Source organism: Oncorhynchus keta, chromosome 26 (assembly GCF_023373465.1).
Source record: "Oncorhynchus keta strain PuntledgeMale-10-30-2019 chromosome 26, Oket_V2, whole genome shotgun sequence".
In the NCBI taxonomy this organism is placed as follows: Eukaryota; Metazoa; Chordata; class Actinopteri; order Salmoniformes; family Salmonidae; genus Oncorhynchus; species Oncorhynchus keta.
The window spans coordinates 5,613,302-5,629,865 of NC_068446.1; the positions used below are offsets into that span (position 1 = coordinate 5,613,302).

At 43.4% G+C, this 16,564-nt stretch overlaps 1 long non-coding RNA gene across 2 annotated transcripts; it reads left to right on the forward strand.

Annotated features, from left to right (window-relative positions):
* The first annotated feature begins 5,205 nt into the window (after window positions 1-5,205).
* Window positions 5,206-6,006, forward strand: LOC127912225 (uncharacterized). 2 transcript variants are annotated; one of them, XR_008081587.1, is made up of 3 exons: window positions 5,206-5,378; window positions 5,426-5,754; window positions 5,846-6,006. It is a non-coding gene; the product is annotated as an uncharacterized LOC127912225 (long non-coding RNA). The 2 variants fall into 2 exon arrangements; XR_008081588.1 differs by having other exon boundaries at window positions 5,426-5,707.
* Window positions 6,007-16,564: the final 10,558 nt, after the last annotated feature.

The window sequence follows — 16,564 nt, forward strand, 5'->3', positions numbered from 1 at the left end:
CACTAAATCCACCCAGGGCCAAATATTGTAGAGCTTACAGGCTAGACTAGAGGTTATTCATTTTTTTTCTAAACAGGGGAAGGTAGATTAAGGGAAAGACAGGGGAAAAGAGGAATGAAGGGAGAGGAACAAGAATGATTTAAGTTATTTTACAACACACACCTACCCTGTACAATCCAGGCCTCCAACTCACTGAAAGTAATGTGGTTATAATCTATTCCAAACCTTTATCAAATCCCATCACCAACTCCCAACTATACACCCGGTTAAATTTGACCATACACACTTCACGCTTCAGACACACACTTTATCAGTGTCAAAGTCGTGTTCCTAGATACTGAGGGGGAGAGAAAAGTGAATGGTAGCAATTTAGCATCTCCGGGTCCCACATCCTGCCTGCTCCTGCTCGATAGGCCATCTGGCGGCAGAGTAGCGAGGCGGGAGCGGGTTGAGCACTCCAACGTTTGAAGTGACAGGGCTGGGATGACTCACGAGCCCACCGTTTCGCGTCCCATTTCCCCACTACTTGTCAGCCCTGGCTTGTTGGCTGGGACCCATGTCAGCCTATAGAACCTGATCAAAACCTTCCCACTCCCCCAGACAGTGTTCTTTGGTAAGGTAGTTTGGTTCTGATATAACATTAGACAGATAGGGATTGTTCTGGAGTGGTTTCAGCATTCCTATATAAACCCCAGTCCCGTGGCATGCCTCTAACGAAATAAAGGATGGTTGTTTGATGAAAAGGGAGAGATGTTAGGATAATATGGTGAAATCCATGGCTACCATAATGACACACCATTGAATTGACACTCTCACACACATGCGTGCACACGTACGCACGCACGCACGCACGCACGCACGCACGCACGCACGCACGCACACACACACACACACACACACACACACACACACCCATTATGACCACTATTAACTGAAACTGAAACTTAAGGTTACTTGGGTAACCCCGGTTCTCTGATATTATGAATGAGATATCTCACTGTGGGATTCATCATAATCTCTAAGTAACTCGAGGAATAAAATCAGACACATCTGTTGAAGACAGACAGGTCGATTGGCGAATGAGGGAGCCCCTCCCTTCATATTAAAGAGCCATTCGCCCGCCCTCTGGATCATTCTCGAGCATGCCGGAACTTCCTCACTCTCTTACAGTAGTGCTTCTCAATTCTTTTTTTTTTGCGCCCCCCAACTCTCCGCTGCGTCTGTAAATAGTATCATTTGTCTATAAAATTGTTATAAGTACACCTCTGCATAACATTGCATCCTTATTAACATTAAAGAAAACAAAACAAATAAAAATAAAGAAATATAGATCAACTTACAACAAAGAATAACTTTATTAACATTGTTTTTTAGTCTGTAACAGAAAAGACATAAAGTGCATCAATTTGTCTGAAATTTAAAAACCTCAGGCCTTATTTAAACGGTAAAACATTTGTTGACCATTTGATACTGAATAATAAAATAAAATATAATCACTAAATAATAATACATTTAAATTGATCAGCAACATTAACTTAGGAGCACAATATATGAAACAAACCTATAAAACAAAAATGAATAAAACAATTTGTGCTGATTTTTTAAAATCAGAATGAGGAAGTCCGGATTAATGGCTACAATGAGCACGTTTTGCAGAGCACAGCTTTTCGAAGCGGGGTTTGAAGCACGATACTGCAACTCTCAGCTCCTGCTCAATGTTTAGCTGGGACCTGTACTTGGTCTTCAGTGCAGCAACAGCAGAGAAGCCAGTCTCACAAAGATAAGATGTTGCAAAAGGAAGAATAATGCCCATGACCCTCTGCCCTAAGAGTGGATACTGCCTCTCTACACTAGAATTCACTCAGTGTCTGTGATCTGAACCTCAGTCTCAATGTGGAGTCAGAGGTCATATCAATGAACTGGTCCTCCTCTGCAGAGCTGAAACTAGCTGGAGTTGGTGCATTGAAAGGATCTCTCACCCAGTCATATTGGGAACTGTTTTCAGGGAAGTACTTTTATTTTTGCAGCCCTTGTGTCATCCAGCAGGACAGAGACCAGGTCTAATGCTGCAGGCAGTATCAGCTCCTCTGCTATGGAGTGGGGTTTTTGCACTGAGCAATTTGGTACGCCACCTGATATGATGCTAACAGTGCTCGTTGGTTTACTGAAGTAGCATTCACAAAGCGGGACGATTGTTGGCAATATTCTGCACGTTTTCGCTGAAAAAACTCAAGCGGCTTATCAGCGTGGTTGGGGTCTTTAAGTAATGTCTTTAAGTGACACCTTCATTTATTTGGCTTCATTTATTTTTAGACACAGTAAACCTTTTTCCTCGTCCCCACCGCTGAAGCCAAGCGCTACATGCTGTCCAGTAATATCTCTTCGTCTCCCACCGTAGTCACAGCGAAGCCAAGCTCTACATACGCTTCCTCATATCTCTTTCTCCCACCGTAGTCACAGTAAACTCCCATACTACATACGCTTCCTCATTCTCTTCGTCCCCCACCGTAGTCACAGTGAAGCCAAGCGCTTCCTCATATCTCCTCGTCCCCACCGTAGTCACAGTGAAGCCAAGCGCTTCCTCATATCTCCTCGTCTCCCACCGTAGTCACAGTGAAGCCAAGCGCTTCCTCATATCTCCTCGTCTCCCACCGTAGTCACAGTGAAGCCAAGCGCTTCATCATATCTCCTCGTCTCCCACCGTAGTCACAGTGAAGCCAAGCGCTAATGTGTCTCCCACCATAGTCACAGTGAAGCGCGCTTCCTCATATCTCCTCGTCCCCCACCGTAGTCACAGTGAAGCCAAGCGCTTATCTCCTCGTCTCCCACCATCACAGTGAAGCCATATCTCTCGTCTCCCACCATAGTCACAGTGAAGCCAAGCGCTACATATCTCCTTCCTCATATCTCCTCGTACATATGCTCCATATCTCCTCGTCTCCCACCCTAGTCACAGTGAAGCCAAGCTCTACATACGCTTCCTCATATCTCCTCGTCTCCCACCGTAGTCACAGTGAAGCCAAGCGCTTCCTCATATCTCCTCTCCCACCGTCTCCCACCGTAGTCACAGTGAAGCCAAGCGCTACATACATATCTCCTCGTCTCCCACCGTCCTCATTCCTCTCCTCGTCCCCCACCGTAGTCACAGTGAAGCCAAGCGCTTCATCATATCTCCTCGTCTCCCACCGTAGTCACAGTGAAGCCAAGCTCTACATACGCTTCCTCATATCTCCTCGTCTCCCACCGTAGTCACAGTGAAGCCAAGCGCTACATACGCTTCCTCATATCTCTTCGTCTCCCACCGTAGTCACAGTGAAGCCAAGCGCTACATACGCTTCCTCATATTTCCTCGTCTTAGCTTTCAGGAGACTTACGTTTATGTCATTATCTCCGTCTCTGTCCACCTTTCTTCTCATCCCTGTTCAATATTTTTCCATGTTGTCTCTTAAGGGTTGGTTATCTGCACTTCATACCTCTTGCTCTGTGCTGTGTGCTCTTGTTCGGTGCAAAAAACCCTACTCCGGCGAGGGGGGGGGGGCTTGTTCCCCGGGGTCACACGCGCCCCCCCTGGCATCGCTCCGAGCCCCCACAGGGGGGCGCGCCACACTATTTGAGAAGGACTGCAGTAGGGGAATGTGGTGATATATCAGAGAACCGGTCTTACTCAAGTTATCTTTCAATTATTTGTTTCGATAATATCTCACCGTGGAATATTTCCAACTGTCGTATTGCACCTGCTCTCCGAAGCCAGGCAGTCTCACATATCAACCCTCAGAGGCCCTGACGCGGAGTACAGTATGCACCAATGAAGGTGCAGTGATGTCATAAATCTCGTAAAAGTATGAGGGGATGCCCAACACCACTTCTCAGAAAATGCACCACAAGTTTCCATACAGTGAGTGTAGGAGGACCCGTAGCACTCTGGATAGTCTCAATGACTCCAAGAGGCAGGAGCGTTGCATCCAGATGTAACCTCTCACGGGCCATAGGGCCATGGCGTCCAGGAGAGGGTGGAAAATATCTCCGTTCGCTTGGGTCAGCAGGTCCCTGTATAACGGGAGTTGTCAAGGCTGATCGCTATCCAGAGCTTGCCTTGCCATCATGGGGCTACCAAGATGAGGGACAAGCCTCTGGAAATAGACCACTTTCTCCAGAGTCCATAGAATAGGTAAGGCCTCTGGAAATAGACCACTTTCTCCAGAGTCCATAGAATAGGTAAGACCTCTGGGAATAGACCACTTTCTCCAGAGTCCATAGAATAGGTAAGACCTCTGGGAATAGACCACTTTCTCCAGAGTCCATAGAATAGGTAAGACCTCTGGGAATAGACCACTTTCTCCAGAGTCCATAGAATAGGTAAGGCCTCTGGGAATAGACCCCTTTCTCCAGAGTCCATAGAATAGGTAAGGCCTCTGGGAATAGACCACTTTCTCCAGAGTCCATAGAATAGGTAAGACCTCTGGGAATAGACCACTTTCTCCAGAGTTAGAATAGGTAAGGCCTCTGGGAATAGACCACGTTCTCCAGAGTCCATAGAATAGGTAAGACCTCTAGGAATAGACCACTTTCTCCAGAGTCCATAGAATAGGTAAGACCTCTGGGAATAGACCACTTTCTCCAGAGTCCATAGAATAGGTAAGACCTCTGGGAATAGACCACTTTCTCTAGAGTCCATAGAATAGGAAAGACCTCTGGGAATAGACCACTTTCTCCAGAGTCCATAGAATAGGTAAGACCTCTGGGAATAGACCACTTTCTCTAGAGTCCATAGAATAGGTAAGACCTCTGGGAATAGACCACTTTCTCCAGAGTTAGAATAGGTAAGGCCTCTGGGAATAGACCACGTTCTCCAGAGTCCATTGAATAGGTAAGACCTCTGGGAATAGACCACTTTCTCTAGAGTTAGAATAGGTAAGGCCTCTGGGAATAGACCACTTTCTCCAGAGTCCATAGAATAGGTAAGACCTCTGGGAATAGACCACTTTCTCTAGAGTCCATAGAATAGGTAAGACCTCTGGGAATAGACCACTTTCTCCAGAGTCCATAGAATAGGTAAGACCTCTGGGAATAGACCACTTTCTCCAGAGTCCATAGAATAGGTAAGACCTCTGGGAATAGACCACTTTCTCCAGAGTCCATAGAATAGGTAAGACCTCTGGGAATAGACCACTTTCTCCAGAGTTAGAATAGGTAAGGCCTCTGGGAATAGACCACTTTCTCCAGAGTCCATAGAATAGGTAAGGCCTCTGGGAATAGACCACTTTCTCCAGAGTCCATAGAATAGGTAAGACCTCTGGGAATAGACCACTTTCTCCAGAGTCCATAGAATAGGTAAGGCCTCTGGGAATAGACCACTTTCTCCAGAGTCCATAGAATAGGTAAGGCCTCTGGGAATAGACCACGTTCTCCAGAGTCCATAGAATAGGTAAGACCTCTGGGAATAGACCACTTTCTCCAGAGTCCATAGAATAGGTAAGGCCTCTGGGAATAGACCACTTTCTCCAGAGTCCATAGAATAGGTAAGGCCTCTGGGAATAGACCACTTTCTCCAGAGTCCATAGAATAGGTAAGGCCTCTGGGAATAGACCACTGTCTCCAGAGTCCATAGAATAGGTAAGGCCTCTGGGAATAGACCACTTTCTCCAGAGTCCATAGAATAGGTAAGGCCTCTGGGAATAGACCACTTTCTCCAGAGTCCATAGAATAGGTAAGGCCTCTGGGAATAGACCACTTTCTCCAGAGTCCATAGAATAGGTAAGGCCTCTGTAAATAGACCACTTTCTCCAGAGTTAGAATAGGTAAGGCCTCTGGGAATAGACCACGTTCTCCAGAGTCCATAGAATAGGTAAGACCTCTGGGAATAGACCACTTTCTCCAGAGTCCATAGAATAGGTAAGGCCTCTGGGAATAGACCACTTTCTCCAGAGTCCATAGAATAGGTAAGGCCTCTGGGAATAGACCACTTTCTCCAGAGTCCATAGAATAGGTAAGACCTCTGGGAATAGACCACGGGCTATTATTGCATGTTTTGATCAATTTAACCAAAAGGAAATGACGAAGAACATGGGGAGAGAACTCAGAAACACTGATTTTGGAATGAATGATAACTTCCCCACCGAGATCAAAGGAGAAAAAAACTTGTCCCATCATGAAGGAAAAGCGTTGCCTGAATCAACGAGTCTCCATGGTGATGGATAAACTTTATATCAACGGGCAACTGTATTAGGACTTTAGAGTACCTCCCTGGTTATTTTCATTTAATGTTTAAAACTGAGTTTGTGTGTTGTAGTGTATCATGACAACTTCAACTATAAGAAATACATGCTATATTGATCTCCACTTGATAAGGAAAGGGCTGCATATAGCTCAGGTTAATATATGTAGCCTTCCTAACAAAATACATGAGGTTTTTAACTTGGTCATCATAAATAATATTCATATTTTGGCTTTGACCGAAACACATTTAGATGCATCTGTAAATGATGGGCAAAGGAACATTCAAGGATATGGTCTACTGAGAAGAGACAGGAATATGAATGGTGGGGGTGTAGCACTGTACATTCAGAATCATATACCCTTTTAAGAGGAGGGATGACCTTAATGTAGGTCAAATAGAGGCACTATGGGCTCAAGTACATCTACCTCACCAGACACCCATATTGTGGTAGGATGTGTGTATAGACCTCCTAGCTCTAAGGTGTCCTATCTGGATGACTTATGTACTGGCTTTGACCAGGCCACAGATACCAACAGAGATGTATTTATCTTGGGGGATTTTAATATAAATTGGAAGGATCACAATAATTCGAATAGAACAAAATTGATGAGATATGCCAATAACTGTGGTTTGAAACAAATGGTTAATGATACTACTAGATCATCAATTAATTTGGGTCATCGTTCAGACACATGCATTGATCTGATTTTCTGTAATCCACCATTACAATGCTTAAAAGCCAGATCAATGCCAGTGGGCTGGACAGACCATAATATTGTGACCATAACCACGAACACCAAGGTTTCAAAGAAACCCCCTAGGATTGTGGTCAAGAGAAATGTTAAAACATTTAATCATGAGTTATTTCTAAATGATTTGGCTGCTGTACCCTGGGAGCTGATTTATCTAGAGGATGATTTAAATCACGCTACAGAATGTTATATTGATTTGCTCACTGAGGTAATGGACCATCATGCCCCTATAAGAAAGAGAACAGTTCTTCGACACAGCCTTTGAAGAGGAGTGGGACAGTATTCCATAGGCCACCATCAACAGCCTGATCAACTTTACGTGAAGGATATGTGTCACACTGCATGAGGCAAATAGTGGTCACAACAGATAGATTTTAATGTCTGCAAGAACACAGTGGTCTCCATCATTCTTAAATGAAAGAAGTTTGGAACCACCAAGACGCTTCCTAGAGCTACACTTCCTGAGCAATTGGGGAAGAAGGGCCTTGGTCAGGGAGGTGACCAAGAACCCCATGGTCAGTCTGATGGAGCTCCAGAGTTCCTCTGTGGAGATGGGAGAACCTTCCAAAAGGACAACCATCTATGCACCACTTCACCAATCAGGCCTTTATGGTAGAGTGGCAAGACGGAATCCACTACTCAGAAAAAGGCACATGACAGCATCCATGAGAAACAAGATTTTATGGTCTGATGAAACCAAGATTGAACACTTTGGCCTGAATGCCAAGCATCACGTCTGGAGGAAACCAGGCACCATCCCGACTGTGAAGCATGGTGGTGGAAGCATCATGCTGTGGGGATGTTTTTCAAACTCCCCAAATACAGGTGTTATGTGTTTGCAACATCCTGCTGAATAATACTCCTAATAATAATACCTGAATACTTATGTAAATGTGACATTTATTTTGAATACAAACTGTCTAAAAAAGGTTATGTCGATATAGGACTCGTTTTACTATGGATATAGATACTTTTGTACCCGTTTCCTCCAGCATCTTCACAAGGTCCTTTGCTGTTGTTCTGGGATTGATTTGCACTTTTCGCACCAAAGCACGTTCACCTCTAGGAGACAGAAGAGATGGAAAGGTAAGCCTTGAAATACATCCACTGGTACACTTCCAATTGACTCAAATTATGTCAATTAGCCTATCAGAAGTTTCTAAAGCCATGACATAATTTTCTGGAATTTTCCAAGCTGTTTAAAGGCACAGTAAACGTAGTGTATGTAAACTTCTGACCCACTGGAATTGTGATACAGTGAATTATAAGCGAAATAATCTGTCTGTAAACAATAGTTGGAAAAATGACTTGTGTCATGCACAAAGTAGATGTCCTAACCGATTTTCCAAAACTATAGTTTGTTAACAAGAAATTTGTGGAGTGGTTGAAAAACAAGTTTTAATGACTCCAACCTAAGTGTATGTAAACTTCCGACTTCAACTGTACCTACCCCAACCAGAAGCCATGGATTACAGGCAACATCCACACTGAGCTAAAGGGCTGCCGCTTTCAAGGAGCAAGACTCTAACCCGTAATTTTATAAGTAATCCTGCTATGCCCCCGATGAAACCATCAAACAGGCAAAGTGTCAATACAGGACTGAGATCGAATCCTACTACACCGGCTCCGATGCTTGTCGGATGTGGCAGGGCTTGCAAACCATTACAGACTACAAAGGGAAGCACAGCCGAAAGCTGTCCAGTGACAACAAGCCTACCAGACCTACTTCTAAGCTTGCTTCGAGGCAAATAACACTGAAACATGGATGAGAACACCAACTGTTCCAGATGACCGTGTGATCACGCTCTCCACAGCCGATGTGAGTAAGACATTTAAACAGGTCAACATTCACAAGGCTGCAGGGCCAGATGGATTACCAGGACATGTACTGCGAGCATGCGCTGACCAACTGGCAGGTGTCTTCACTGACATTTTCAACCTGGGCGGCAGGTAGCCTTTTGGTTAGAGCGTTGGGCCAGTATCCGAAAGGTTGCTAGATCGAATCCCGAGCTGACAAGGTAAAAATCTGTTGCTCTGCCCCTGAACAAGGCAGTTAACCCACTGTTGCTAGGCCGTCATTGTAAATAAGAATTTGTTCTTAACTGACTTGCCTAATTAAATAAAGGTCAAATTGAAAGAAAACTCTCCTTGTCCGAGTCTATAATACCAACATGTTTTTAGCAGACCACCATAGTTCCTGTGCCCAAGAACACTAAGGTAACCTGCCTAAATGACTACCGACCTGTAGCACTCACGTCTGTATCCATGAAGTGCTTTGAAAGGCTGCATGGCTCACGTCAACACCATTATCCCAGAAACCCTAGACCCACTCCAATTTACATACCGCCCTAACAGATCCACAGATGATGCAATCTCTGTTGCACTCCACACTTCCCTTTCCCACCTGGACAAAAGAAACACCTATGTGAGAATGCTGTTCATTGACTACACCTCAGCGTTCAACACCACAGTGCCATCAAAGCTCATCAATAAGCTAAGACAAAACCTATTTGTCATGGGTCCTCAGATCCTCAAAACTTTCTACAGCTGCACCATTGAGAGCATCCTGATTGGTTGCATCACTGCCTATCACTGCCTGGTATGGCAACTGCTCGGCCTCCGACCGCAAGACACTACAGAGGGTAGTGCGTACATCCCAGTATATCAATGGCACCAAGCTTCCTGCCATCCAGGACCTCTATACCAGGCGGTGTCAGAGGAAGGCCCTAAAAATGGTCAAAGACTCCAGCCACCCTAGTCATAGACTGTTCTCTCTGCTACTGCACGGCAAGCGGTACCAGAGTGCCAAATCTAGGTCTAAGAGGCTTCAAAACAACTTCTACCCCCAAGCCATAAGACTCCTGAACATCTAATCAAATGGCTACCCAGAATATTTTCATTGCCCCCCCCCTCTTTTACACTGCTGCTACTCTCTGTTATTATCTATGCATGATCACTTTAATAACTATACCTACATGTACATATGACCTCAATTACCTCGACTAACCGGTGCCCCCGCACATTGACTCTGTACCGGTACCCCCTGTATATAGTCTCCACATTGACTCTGTACCGGTACCCCCTGTATATAGTCTCCACATTGACTCTGTACCGGTACCCCCTGTATATAGTCTCCACATTGACTCTGTACCGGTACCCCCTGTATATAGTCTCCACATTGACTCTGTACCGGTACCCCCTGTATATAGCCTCCACATTGACTCTGTACCGGTACCCCCTGTATATAGTCTCCACATTGACTCTGTACCGGTACCCCCTGTATATAGTCTCCACATTGACTCTGTACTGGTACCCCCTGTATATAGCCTCCACATTGACTCTGTACTGGTACCCCCTGTATATAGTCTCCACATTGACTCTGTACCGGTACCCCCTGTATATAGCCTCCACATTGACTCTGTACTGGTACCCCCTGTATATAGTCTCCACATTGACTCTGTACTGGTACCCCCTGTATATAGTCTCCACATTGACTCTGTACCGGTACCCCCTGTATATAGTCTCCACATTGACTCTGTACCGGTACCCCTGTATATAGTCTCCACATTGACTCTGTACCGGTACCCCCTGTATATAGTCTCCACATTGACTCTGTACCGGTACCCCCTGTATATAGTCTCCACATTGACTCTGTACCGGTACCCCCTGTATATAGTCTCCACATTGACTCTGTAAGGTACCCCCTGTATATAGTCTCCACATTGACTCTGTACCGGTACCCCCTGTATATAGTCTCCACATTGACTCTGTACCGTAATACCCTGTATATAGCCTCCACACTGACTCTGTACCGTAATACCCTGTATATAGTCTCCACATTGACTCTGTACCGTAATACCCTGTATATAGCCTCCACACTGACTCTGTACCGTAATACCCTGTATATAGTCTCCACATTGACTCTGTAAGGTACCCCCTGTATATAGTCTCCACATTGACTCTGTAAGGTACCCCCTGTATATAGTCTCCACATTGACTCTGTAAGGTACCCCCTGTATATAGTCTCCACATTGACTCTGTACCGTAATACCCTGTATATAGTCTCCACATTGACTCTGTACCGTAATACCCTGTATATAGCCTCCACATTGACTCTGTACCGTAATACCCTGTATATAGCCTCCACATTGACTCTGTACCGTAATACCCTGTATATAGCCTCCACATTGACTCTGTACCGTAATACCCTGTATATAGTCTCGTTATTGTTATTTTACTTCTGCTCTTTAACTAATTGTTACTTTTATTTCTTATTCTTATTCATATTTTTTTTTAAGTGCATTGTTGATTAGGTGCTTGTAAGTAAGAATTCCGGCGCATGTGACTAATCAAATTTGATTTGAAGAGTCGCTAGAGCACGATGGGACAAGGACAACCCGACCGGACAAACCCTCCCCCTAACCCGGACGACGTTGGGCCAATTGTACGTCGCCTCATGGGTCTTAAACCTTGATCTGTAGTGATACCTCAAGCACTGCGGTGCCTGAGACTGCTGCACCACTCGGGAGGCCACAGTACAATAACTTTACAGTACAAATGGGCTTGAAATGATGTGAACAGATTTGAGTCAGATGTTATAAGATGTTTTTAGTTTAATTTTCTAATTACACATTATTATATCATAAAAGGACTAGGATAAAACAGGCTATATAAATACATTTGATTTGATTTGATTTGGTCTGCTGAGCGCAAACTTGCACAGTTGTGAAAATTATGTCCAACTTCTAGCGTGCGTTTACTATGAACACAGAGGCTGTGCCCCGTTTTAAGTTACAGTTTTAACAGTGGCCAAGTAAGCTACTGTAGCTATTTGACCATAATGGAGGCCTACCAGAATGGCCTACCATCCAAAACAATGGAGAAAATGCACCCCATAACATTTTAACATGGAAATAGCTGTTCTATCATTCAGCCAACAGTAGCAGCCAATGTGCTGTGTTCAATGTAGGCCTAATCTCCATGGGAATTTAGAAGAAAAACTTGCAGGGCTTGACATTAACCTGTTTATCCACTTTCCTTCAGACAAAGAGGTGACTGAAAATGTTGTTGTGTTGTTTGATGCAAGAAACTGCATTATTATTATAAAATGCATTATTATTCCCATACCATTATTACAGAGAATCAGACAAATTATGCTACCCTTGTAAAGGATATGAACAAAAGGTACACACGTTGCAGCCATTGCTTTTAAAAAAATGTAACCTTTATTTAAACTAGGCAAATCAGTTAAGAACAAATTCTTATTTACAATGACGGCCTACCCCGGCCAAACCCAGACGATGCTGGGCCAATTGTGCGCCGCACTATGGGACTCCCAAACGTGGCCGGATGTGATACAGCCTGGAATCGAACCAGGGACTGTAGTGACACCTGTTGCACTGAGATGCAGTGCCTAGGCCACTTGATCTCAAAGCAAGTGCAAATCTCACAGTATGAACTTTGGTGTATTTTCATTTTATGGCTGCTACATTACTGCAGACACGGTAATCTGAGCCCTCCGATTGGCCAGCAGTGCACTTGATTTGCTCTCCTGGCTAGCCGGGAAGGCAGAGTTGTACCTTCAGACACTTGAAATGGTTCAAATGGCAACAGTTTCCTACCCGGCATGCAGGGCAGCTGAATCGGGTGTACCTACCACCAACAGCAAGAGACAACAACAGCAACAACAACATAGGAACACAATGCTTTGTTGGAGTTTTCACAGAAATAGGAACACAATGATTTGTTGGAGTTTTCACAGAAATAGGAACACAATGCTTTGTTGGAGTTTTCACAGAAATAGGAACACAATGCTTTGTTGCAGTTTTCACAGAAATAGGAACACAATGCTTTGTTGGAGTTTTCACAGAAATAGGAACACAATGCTTTGTTGGAGTTTTCACAGAAATAGGAACACAATGCTTTGTTGGAGTTTTCACAGAAATAGGAACACAATGCTTTGTTGGAGTTTTCACAGAAATAGGAACACAATGCTTTGTTGGAGTTTTCACAGAAATAGGAACACAATGCTTTGTTGGAGTTTTCACAGAAATAGGAACACAATGCTTTGTTGGAGTTTTCACAGAAATAGGAACACAATGCTTTGTTGGAGTTTTCACAGAAATAGGAACACAATGCTTTGTTGGAGTTTTCACAGAAATAGGAACACAATGCTTTGTTTGAGTTTTCACAGAAATAGGAACACAATGCTTTGTTGGAGTTTTCACAGAAATAGGAACACAATGGTTTGTTGGAGGTTTCACAGAAATAGGAACACATTGCTTTGTTTCAGTTTTCACAGAAATAGGAACACAATGCTTTGTTGGAGTTTTCACAGAAATAGGAACACAATGCTTTGTTGGAGTTTTCACAGAAATAGGAACACAATGCTTTGTTGGAGGTTTCACAGAAATAGGAACACAATGCTTTGTTGGAGTTTTCACAGAAATAGGAACACAATGCTTTGTTGGAGTTTTCACAGAAATAGGAACACAATGCTTTGTTGGAGTTTTCACAGAAATAGGAACACAATGCTTTGTTGGAGTTTTCACAGAAATAGGAACACAATGCTTTGTTGGAGTTTTCACAGAAATAGGAACACAATGCTTTGTTGGAGTTTTCACAGAAATAGGAACACAATGCTTTGTTGGAGTTTTCACAGAAATAGGAACACAATGCTTTGTTGGAGTTTTGACAGAAATAGGAACACAATGCTTTGTTGGAGTTTTCACAGAAATAGGAACACAATGCTTTGTTGGAGTTTTCACAGAAATAGGAACACAATGCTTTGTTGGAGTTTTCACAGAAATAGGAACACAATGCTTTGTTGGAGGTTTCACAGAAATAGGAACACAATGCTTTGTTGGAGTTTTCACAGAAATAGGAACACAATGCTTTGTTGGAGGTTTCACAGAAATGCCCTGGAGATTGATCAGTTGGAAACCACTGCTCTAGAATGTTGAGTGAAGATCAATCTTGTGCTTCTCTCAGTGGGCTAATATTTATTATGCAAGGCAGGGGACTGCCGGGAGCTACTGTGCATTGGTAGCAATGCAAATCTGGGATCCCACTCTTTCTTTTTAACAAAGCCCAAAACTGCTTTCAAAACTGTTTTCCTGCATTACGAATTGTTGTGCATTGAGTGCTTGTCAGAATTCATGTTTTTGTTTTAGTGACAACATGACATGGCAAAAATAGTAGCCCTGGAAACATACATCCTGAGTGATGAAGCATAGGCTTTGAATGACTTTGCCAGCAGCTACAGAAGGGCTGGGCGACACACCACCGTTTGAGTTGAGCACTGCTGCTGTGGTGCTCATTACAGACTATTTCATTCCCTTCACCGGAACATCCGAGTTCATTAACGTCAGACCAGTGCACGCAGAGAAAAGAAAAACATTTGGGAATATATTTCGTAGAACAGACATGCTTCTGTCACCTCCAAACACCTCCAGCTGGAAAATCAGGTGACCGTAAAGCAGAGGAATCTGTCTCTCTCTCTGGACATGTGGGAAGGGAAAATAAAAAGTACTTTGCGGAGATCAGATTTGATTCCACCAATGCCTGTCCTGTCATGTACGCCTATATCAATGCCATTCACGTTGACAACAACTCAAATACAATAACCCCCAGCCCCTTATTTGTGGAGCATCTCTGTACCATCGAGGGGGTTAACCCTAAACTGAGCCACCACCCCATCAAAGGTACAGACTGTGACAGCGGGATGTGTAACAAACCTAAATGGTTCCTCTTTAGGGTCCATGGGGGGAATTAATAATAGGGCGGACCGTTTGTTCCTGAACCTACATTGTTGGGGCCAGGGCTGTCATTCCGACATGGTGAGACGCATAATGTGATTCCCTGTTTCGGCCGGTAATGGTTCCCAGGTTGGATTTTGATTGGCTGTCATTACATCAGGTAATCACAATAAGGCTTGCATTAAGACGCTTTTGGTCTGGAGCTATTAGATGGCCAAATGACTTTCTCTGTGGTTGGTGGGGCATCTGTGTTTTTACAGTTGCCCCTAGAATACTCTGTAGGGAGAACTCGTCCCTTACGACAAAGAACAAGACCATCAGCTGACAAAGCCATAATTCTAAAAGGTCTTAAATAAGGCCTGAAGCAGAGAATACATACACTGCCGTTCAAAGGTTTGGGGTCACTTAGAAATGTCCTTGTTTTTGAAAGAAAAGCTCATTTTTTTGTCCATTAAAATAACATTAAATTGATCAGAAATAAAGCGTAGACATTGTTAATGTTGTAAATGACTACTGTAGCTGGAAACGGCAGATTTTTTAAAAGGAATATCTATATAGGCGTACTGAGCCCATTATCAGCAACCATCACTCCTGTGTTCCAATGGCACATTGTGTTAGCTAATCCAAGTTATAATTTTAAAAGGCTAATTGATCATTAGAAAACCCTTTTGCAATTATGTTAGCACAGCTGAAAACTGTTGTTCTGATTAAAGAAGAAATAAAACTGGCCTTCTTTAGACTAGTTGAGTATCTGGAGCATCAGCATTTGTGGGTTCGATTACAGGCTCAAAATGTCCAAAAACAAAGAACTTTCTCCTGAAACTCGTCAGTCTATTCTTGTTTTGAGAAATGATGGCTATTCCATGTGAGAAATTGCCAAAGAAACCGAAGATCTCGTACAATGCTATGTACTACTCCCTTCACAGAACAGCGCAAATTGTCTCTAACCAGAATATAAAGAGGAGTGGGAGGCCCTGTCGCACAACTGAGCAAGAGGACAAGTACATTAGAGTGTTTAGTTAGAGAAACAGACAAGTCCTCAACTGGCAGCTTCTTTAAATAGTACCCGCAAAACACCAGTCTCAACGTCAACAGTGAATTGGCGACTCCGGGATGCTGGCCTTCTCGGCAGAGTTCCTCTGTCCAGTGTCTGTGTTCTTTTGCCCATCTTAATCTTTTATTTTTAGTGGCCAGTCTGAGATATGGCTTTTTCTTTGTAACTCTGCCTAGAAGGCCAGCATCCCAGAGTCGCCGATTCACACTGTTGACTTTGAGACTGGTGGTTTTGTGGCGCAGTGTTGTATTTTGAGACTGGCTTGAATGAGCTAAGTAGCCAATAGGCAGAGGGTAGGATAATTTGTCTGATTCTCTGGTATGGGAATAATAATAATGCATTTTATTTTGTAAAGTGGTTTCTTGCATCGAACAACACAACATTTTCAGTTACCTCCTTGTCTGAAGGACAAGTGGATGAACAGGTTATTGTGAAGCCCTGCGTGTTTTTTCTTCTTCAAAAGTCTCATGGAATGTAGGCCTAAATTGAACACCATACGCTGCTACTGTAGACTGAATGATAGAACAGCTATTTCCAAGTTACATTTTATGGGTGCGTTTTCTCCATAGTTTTTTTTAATGGTAGACCAATCTGGCAGGCTTACATTATGCTCAAATAGCCAGAGTAGCCTTCTTAGCCATTGTTAAAATTGTATTTAATGTATGATATAATAATGTGTAATTAGAAAATGAAACTAAAAACATAATCTCACATTTTATAATCTTATAACATCTGACTCAAATTTGTTCACATCATTTCAAGCTCATTTCTACTGTGAAACTGT